Source organism: Bubalus kerabau, chromosome 18 (genome assembly GCF_029407905.1).
Source record: "Bubalus kerabau isolate K-KA32 ecotype Philippines breed swamp buffalo chromosome 18, PCC_UOA_SB_1v2, whole genome shotgun sequence".
Taxonomy (NCBI): domain Eukaryota; kingdom Metazoa; phylum Chordata; class Mammalia; order Artiodactyla; family Bovidae; genus Bubalus; species Bubalus kerabau.
The window spans coordinates 30683110-30692044 of NC_073641.1; the positions used below are offsets into that span (position 1 = coordinate 30683110).

Below are 8935 nucleotides of genomic sequence, written 5' to 3' on the forward strand. Positions count from 1 at the left end.
ATTTACATTTAATGAGGGCTCACTGTATTTAAGACTGAGAATAAGGTACACTGCCTGCAGCATATGTTAAAGGCTCACACAATTAAGTTGAGAACACAAATATTTATCGGTTTAAGAAGAGTCTACAGGATATGAAACTAACACCAGAGAATCAAGAGAGACCTCTCTGAGGGAACAATGGCTAGACTGAGATCTGAAGGGTAAACAGAACTTTAGTGACTCATCTGTACATGCCTAGCACCTCTCAGGTGGTAAAGAATCTGCAATGTGGGAGACCCGAGTTCAATCGCTGGGTCAGAAAGATCCCCTGGAAAAGGAAATGTCAACCCACTCAATATTTGTGTCTGGAGAATTCCATGGACAGAGGAGCCTGGCAGGCTGCAGTCCATGAGGTTGCAGTCGGACATGACTGAGCAACTAACACTTTCACTTTTACTTATCATATGCATTCAGAGATATACCTTTCTCCATCAGCGATGGCACTCTTCCATATCCCAGCAAAAAGTTCTGGCTCTGAGTCTGAATCCAGATTATAAAGTAAGAATATCTTGAGCTTACCTCCTCTCATGGGCACACCAGCGTTGCCACTACTTACAGAGCAACCATCTCTGAGAATGACCTGAAGATTAGCAGAAAAAATGTTCCACAACAATACATATAAAGAAAGGGTCACAATGAGATAGGTAGGCTGCTGCTGCTAAGTCACTTCAGTCGTGTCCAACTCTGTGCGACCCCATAGATGGCAGACCACCAGGCTCTTCTGTCCATGGGATTCTCCAAGCAAGAATACTGGAGTGGGTTGCCTTTTCCTTCTCCAAAGATAGGTAGGAGGGGTGGAGATATGGTCTAGTCAGGACCTGTATCCCCGGCACTGTGAACCAGAAAAGTGGAAGAAAAGTCACAACTACAAAGTTCTTTCTTGAGGAGCAAGGACCCTGACCCTCACTCAGGCTCACCAGCCTGGGGGTCTGTACCAGGAATATGAGCCCCCAAAATGTTGGGCTTTGAAAACTAAGCAGGGCTTATGTTCAGAGAGCCAAACAACTGTGGGAAACTGAGACTCCACTCTTAAAGGGCACATGCAGAAGTTCACTCAATCTGAGTCCCAATGTAGAGGCAGCAATTTGAAAGGTGCCACTTGCTTCCCTGGTGGCTCAGAGGTTAAAGCGTCTGCCTGGAATGCGGGAGACCAGGGTTCGATCCCTGGGTAGGGAAGATCCCCTGGAGAAGGAAATGGCAACCCACTCCAGTACTCTTGCCTGGAGAATCCCATGGAGGGAGGAGCCTAGTAGGCTATAGTCTATGGGGTCGCAAAGAGTCGGACACGACTTCACTTTCACTTTCACTTGCTAAACTTGAAGAGAGATAGGAGGCAGCTGTAACACTCCCTGGGGACTGAGATTCTGGCAGCAGTAATTTTTGTGATCTTATTCTACTTTGCAGACAGCTATACTAGAGGAGTGCCATTTTGAAATACTCCTTCTAGACTATTACTTCCAGGGGCCTGTGCCACCAACCAGTTCCTGCAGTGGTTATGCAACACCAGGTCTCATAGCCAGTTGTGCTAGGGACTTGCCTTGCCTACCAGGACCTCTGCAGTGGTTGTGAACTGGGGAATCTCTGCCCCCTAGCAGCAGTAACATACCGTTGTTCCTTACACCGAGTCACATTGAGGGCCTACCCTACTTGCAATGTACCTACAGTCATACACTGCTGGGCATTGCAGCCAGCTGGGCCAGGACCAGCCCTGAATACCAGTGACTGTAGCAGTCGGCACCACCACAGCAGAAAGGTGCATACAGCTCACGTTGGGAACACCTGTTACACATCTGGCTCTGGTGGCCAGAGGGGGGTGTGCTTCTGGGTCCCAGAGGACATCTACTACATAAGACCACGTCTCCAAGGTTGAGAGATATAACTTACCTACTAAATTCAAAGAAGTAAACACAGAGACTTCCCTGTTGGCTCAGATGGTAAAGTGTCTGTCTACAATGCGGGAGACCCGGGTTCGAGCCCTGGGTTGGGAAGATCCCCTGGAGAAGGCAATGGCACCCCACTCCAGTACTATTGCCTGGAAAATCCCATGGATGGAGGAGCCTGTAGGCTACAGTCCATGGGGTCGCAAAGAGTTGGACACGACTGAGCGACTTCACTTGTCTTAAACACAGAGAACTAGGCAAAATGAGGAGACACAAGAATACGTTCCAAATGAAAGACCAAGATAAAACCTCAGAAAAAGGACTAAACAAAATGGAAATATTTTGATCTACTCAATAAAAAGTTCAGGATAATGGTCATAAATATGGTCAAAAAACTTGGGATAAAAATTTATGAACACCGTGAGAATTTCAACAAAGAGATAAAAAATGTATAAAGAATCAACCAGAACTGAAGAATACAACTGAAGTAAAAAGTACACTGGAGGGAATCAACAGTAGATTAGATGATATAGAAAAATGAACCAGAGATCTAGAAGACAAGAGTAGTGAAAATAATGGAAGCTGAAAAGAAAAAAAATATGAGAAAAATGAATATAATTTAAAGGACATTGGGGATAGCATCAAGTGCACAAATACTCACATTATAGGGGTCTTGGAAGGAGAAGAGATAGAGAAAGGGGCAGAGAACTTTTTGAAGAAATAATAGCTGAAAACATCCTTAACCTGGCAAGGAAACAGACATCTAGGTCCAAGAAACACAGAGAGTCCCAAACAAGATGAATCTAGAGGTCCCCACCAAAACAAACTATAATTAAAATGAAAAAATCAAAGGTAAAGAAACTAACAGTGGCAATGGAGACACAGCTAGTTATATACAAGGGAGCTCCCAGAATACAATAAACTGACTTTTCAGCAGAAACTTTGCAGGTTAGAAGGAAGTGGAAGGATATGATAGGGAAAAAATTGACAACCAAGAGTACTTGACTTGGCAAGATTATCATTTAGAGTTTTATATACAAGCAAAAGCTGAAGGAGTTCATCACCACTAAACTGGCCTTACAAGAAATGTTAAAAGGATTATTCTAAGTGGAGAAGAGATGGCTACAACTGGAAATAAGAAAATTATGAATGAAAAAAATCTCATGTAGAGGCAAACCTATAGTAACATTACAAAACTCGAAAGAAGCTTAAAAGACAAAAGTAGTAAAAATCATCCAAATCTATAATAACCATTTACAGAATATGCAAAATAAAAACATGTAAAATATAACATAAAAAATATAAAAACTTGGGGGGTATGAAAATATAAGGCTTTTAAAATGCATTTCAACTTAAGAGATAGACAGCCTAAAAGGGACAACCACATATATATAGTTATAACCTATAACCATATAATATATAACCTATATATGTGAATATATATATACACACATATAAAACCTATATATATATAGGTTTTCTGTTGTTTTTATGTCATTATTTATAAACTTCATGGTAATCACAAACCAAAAGTCTACAGTAGATACACAAGCATTAAAAGGAAAGGAATTCAGTTATGACATTAGAGATAGTCATCAAGTCACAAGGGAAGAGAGAAAGAGAAGAAAGTGAGAACTACAAAAAGAATTTAAAAAACCCATTTAACAGTACTACCCAAAGCAGTCTACAAATTCAGTGTAATCCCTATCAAATTACCAATGGAAATTTTCATAGAACAAAATTTTTTTACAACTTATATAGAAATACAAAAAATCCCACATAGCCAAAGCAATCTTGAGAAAGAAAATTGAGCTTGAGCAATCAGGCTCCCTGACTTCAGACTACAATACAAAGCTACAATAATCAAGACAGTATGGTACTGGCACATTACCAAAAAAATGGATCAATGGAACCATATAGAAAGCCCATAGATAAACCCACATACCTAATCTGTGACAAAGAATGCAAGAATATACGATAGAGAAAAGACAGTCTCACCAATAAGTGGTACTGGGAAAACTGGATAGCTACATGTAAAAGAATGAAATTAGAACACTCTCTAACACCATACACACACACACACTAACACACACAAACCTCAGAATGGATTAAAGACATAAAAGTAAGGCCAGACACTAAAACTCTTAGAGGAAAACATAGGCATAACACTCTCTGACATAAATTGCCGCAAGATCTTTTGTAACCCATGTCCTGGAGTAATGAAAATAAAAACAAAATAAACAAAAGGGACCTAATTAAACGTTTTTTCAAAACAAAAGAAACTATAAACAAAACAAAAAGACAGTCTTAAGAATGAGAGAAAATATTTGCAAATGAGGCAACTGATGAAAGATTAATCTCTAAAATATACAAACAGCACATGCAGCTCAATAATAAAAAGAACAACCTGGTGAAAAAATGGCAGAAGACCTAAATAGATATTTCACCAAAGAAGACACACAGATGGAAAACAAACACATGAAAAGATTCTCAATATCACTAATTATTAGAGAGTTGCAAATCAAAACTACAGTGAGGTATCACCTCACACTGATCAGAATGGTTGTCATCAAAAAATCTACAAGCAATAAATGCTAGAGAGGATGTGGAGAAAAGGGAACCCTCTTACACTATTGGTGAGAATATAAATTTGTGTGGCCACTATGGTAGACAGCATAGAGATTCTTAAAAAAATTAAAAATAGAACTACCATACCACCCACCAATTCCACTCTTTGACATCTATACAAAGAAACAAAACTCACTAATTTGAAGAAATATATGCACCTCTTTTTCATCACAGTGGTTTATTGTTGCCAAAACTTGGAGGCCACCTAAGTGTTCATTGATAGGTGAATGGATAAAGAAGATGCTGTTAATATATGAAATGGAATATTAGTCATGAGAAAGAATGAAATCTTTCCATTTACAACAACATAGATGGATCGAGAATGTATTAAGCAAAGTGAAAAAAGTCAGACAAAGACAAATCCTGTATAATTTCACTTGTATGTGGAACATAAAAACAAATTAACAACAAAGAAAAAACAAAGCAGAAACAGATTCATAAATACAGGTAACAGACTAGTGGGTTGCCAGAATCAGGCAGATGGAGGAATGGATAAGATTGGCAAAGGAGATTAATAAGTATAAACTTTTGCACAGCACAGCATTTACACTCAGTTGTGTCTGACTCTTTGCGACCCTGTTGACTCTAGAGTCCATGGAATTCTCCAGACCAGAATACTGGAGTGGGTAGCCTTTCCCTTCTCCAGGGGATCTTCCCAACCCAGGAATCTAACGCAAGTCTCCTGCATTACAGCCAGATTCTTTACCAGCTGAAACACAGGGAAGCCCACAAATACTGTAGTGGGTAGCCTATCCCTTCTCCAGCAGATCTTCCCAACCCAGGAATAGAACCAGGGTCTCCTGCATTGCAGGTGGATATTTTACCAACTGAGCTATCAGGGAAGCCCAGTACAAACTTCTAGTCATATAATAAGTAAGTCCTGGGGAGGTAATGTACAGTATAGGGAATATAATCAACAATAATGTAAAACTTTGGTGATAGACCGTTACTAGACTTATGGAGGTCATTTCATAATGTGTATGTGTTGAACAACTATGTTGTACACCTGCAACAAATGTTATAGTCAATTATATAGTCAGTTGAAAAAATAAGGAAAAGAAAGTTCTTGTTCAGATTTCTAATCATACTGCCTTACCTTATGCTGAGTACTGTGGGGCCTAAAACCTTACAGTTTTCTTTTGGCAAAACCGTGGCATTCGCTTCTAAGTTCAGTTGCTGTTGATCTAAAGATGAGCCAAAGCTGGGAAAATCATTGTTTTTCCCTTGAATTTTTTTTAGTTTAACCTAAAATATAATTTCCTTTTCTTCTCTGATCTCAAGACATGACCAGTAGTACCATAGCACTAGTAGTTCCCCTGGTAATGAAAAATACCTTTAAAATATCAACTTCCCTGGTGGGAAGCTGGACATCCCTGGTGGCTCAGACAGTAAAGAATCTGCCTACCTTTCAGGAAACCCGGGTTTGATCCCTGGGTGGGGAAAATCCCTGGAGAAAGGCCTGGCAACCCACTCTAGTATTCTTGCTTGGGAAATCCCCATGGACAGAGGAGCCTGGTGGGCTACAGTCCATGGGGTTGCAAGAATCAGACACAAATGAGTGAATAAAATACCAACAGTCTTCACTAACTGAAGAGCAGATAGTCCTCCTTCTCTGGAGCACTAGAGACCTCAGTGTTATCCTAAGCATGTGATCTTTACATGGAAACCTTTAGATTTTTTCTGGGTCATTCTTCTCCAGCTGAGTATGCTTTGGGAATATAAAGCTGGAAATAAGCATGGTTATCTTAGAAAGCATTGATTTTATTCAAAGATTTATGAAAAGGGCTAGTAATTTAACTTGTAGGTAGCTGAAGCCATTTTTACTTCAAAAGAAGCATTGATACATTAAGGAGAAGAATACAAAATTTGCAAGCATTTTTAAAGGTTATACTGGGACTTTAAATATTTCAAATTTTAGATGGCACCTTTGTGTTGTGCCCACAGGCTCTCTGAAGGCTGTATTAAATTTTCTAGGCCATGAACTCAGTGGAAAACTTAGCAGGATTATCTCAGGTGCTTCTTGATTAAAAAGTAATAATAATCTGGCTATTTGCATCTTGCATTCTTTATCCTAGTTTTTTTTTTTTTTTAAGTAGCAAAACATTTTAATCCATTCATTCTAAAAATAGCAGAGACATTTTATATTGGGTGTAACCTACTCAAAAAGTCTTCTGCAGATGAGAGAGTCAGACTGCAGATTACAGAGCCAAACATTCAAGTTCAAGGTACAGTTTGGGGCAAGACCATCATGGGGGAGGTTTTCCTCCTTTCTGCTCATAAACCTAAATTGTTAGCTTAAAAATAAAATCTCAGACAGAAGGAGAAAGCTTTCTCTCTATATAGCCTCTTTATTTCACATCTGTCTGCAATGTTTGAAGGCAAAACAGATAATTAGAAAACCAACCTCCCAAGCAGGTACGAGGATCTGAGCTGGACTCCTGGGACTACAGACTGGTTTAGTTCTATATCTACCAATACTGTGCTGTGCGGTACTATGGTTCTTGTTTTAGTTACAAGAGGTATTAGGAATGAATGCCCACACACAATTAATAATAGCTTATCTAGCACATAACTCTGCAGCACAATACCAACAGCAGGAGTATTTTAAAGCAGGGTGGGGAAGAAAGTAGACACTAATACAACTGAAGATTTCCTTTTTTCTTTCCCTCTTTTCTCAATGAGAATTCAGTTCAAAAATGAGGCTCCAGAATGCCCCTGTGGCCCTTTGGCCCGCAACACTCCTGGGGAGCCTCACAGGCTTTGGTGATGTATCCTTCTCAGATGAGGAAATCATAGATTTTCTGGGTTTTGTTCATGTCTATCTTGATGAGTGCTCTCGCCTCGGCCAGTTTCAAGCCCCCTTGCTTGTTATGTTTGTTCAATAGAGCAGATGTGTATTCTAAATAGGCTAGGCTCCTGGGACCAACTTCACCATCTAACAGAGCTCCTTTTCTTTTTCACTCAACTTCTCTGTGCCAGGGAGGCCACTGAGTTTCAAGGGCAGTACACTTCATCTACCTGAATTCGAAGTAATTCGAACAGAAGGACTCAAGCCAGAGTCAACGTCAGCCTGCCGGTGGAGCCACAGCTGGCAGGCGCTGCTGTCCTGGATGCCCTGGAGGACCTCGGAGCACATTCTGCGTTTGAGGGGTTCCTCTTCTTGAGTCTTCTTGAGGTGATTGTAGGTTCTGGCGCTACAAAATTTGGTAATGCCTGCTGTCCTGTATTCCTGGAGCCTTTTGATTTCCCTTTGGAGTTCAAATTCCAATGCCTGGCTTTCAATGAACTTGTCAGGCCCCACAGGCCCCACTATCCTTGCAAATCACCTCATTTTTTTTCATAAAGATCTTGGACTTCCTTGGGGTATCATCGTTCCATTAACTGAAACTTCCTAAGGTTGATTAATTCATGGTCTCAATTTTTTTTTCATCTTTGTCCCCCTTCATCCTGGAATGATAGATATCTACTACAGCCATCTTCAGAGCACATAAAATGTCCCAGTCATCTTCAACAAAATCAATATCTCTCAAGTTCCACTTCACATAATTGTCAAACTGCTGTATGAAATCTGCTTGAGCTGGCATGTATCCCGCCATGTCCTGAGAAAACAAGGAGTCAAAGGTAGGTCGGGGAGGGTCATCTGCAGTGAAATGGAATGGCAGTGTCAGCAGTTTTTGCCTCCTCCGCTTGCTTCAGGTTCAGCAGGGTAGATGTGAACAGAGGGTTATTGAAGAAATGGTTCATATAGTGCTTCTCACGCTCCTCCTTGGTCTTGGTGCACATCTGATTGGTTATATCCTACCAATTTCCAAAGCCACATTCCATCACAGCTTGTAAAAGGGCCATTTCTTCTTGAAAATCCAGCTAGGGTCAAGAAGAGGAAAATCGACATTTCATAAGTATGATCACATTGATGTTTCTTGTACTCAAATCCTCAAGTGAAACACGGTAAGCAGAGGAAATAAGGAAACTGCACACTTGATATAAAGCTCCATGAGGTAGCTCCATGATAAGCAACCTTGGCAAGGTGGCTTATCAGAGGGATCATTGCTAAAGGAACCCAAACTGCCCATTCCCCAGTTGGCAAAACCTGTTGCTTTGATCTTCTTTATTTTATTTTATTTTTTTAAGGTTATTCTTTTTTTTTTAATTTTGTTTTATTTTTAAACTTTACATAACTGTATTAGTTTTGCCAAATATCAAAATGAATCCGCCACAGGTATACATGTGTTCCCCATCCTGAACCCTCCTCCCTCCTCCCTCCCCATTCCATCCCTCTGGGTCGTCCCAGTGCACCAGCCCCAAGCATCCAGTATCGTGCATCGAACCTGGACTGGCAACTTGTTTCATACATGATATTTTACATGTTTCAATGCCATTCTCCCAAA

At 40.3% G+C, this 8935-nt stretch overlaps 1 non-coding gene and 1 pseudogene across 1 annotated transcript; one reads left to right on the forward strand and one right to left on the reverse strand.

Moving 5' to 3' along the window:
- The first annotated feature begins 1143 nt into the window (after positions 1-1143).
- On the forward strand, positions 1144-1215 carry TRNAS-GGA (transfer RNA serine (anticodon GGA)). The gene has a single exon. It is a non-coding gene; the product is annotated as a tRNA-Ser (tRNA).
- A 6022-nt stretch (positions 1216-7237) lies between these two features.
- On the reverse strand, positions 7238-8620 carry LOC129633370 (transcriptional adapter 2-alpha-like; annotated as a pseudogene).
- Positions 8621-8935: the final 315 nt, after the last annotated feature.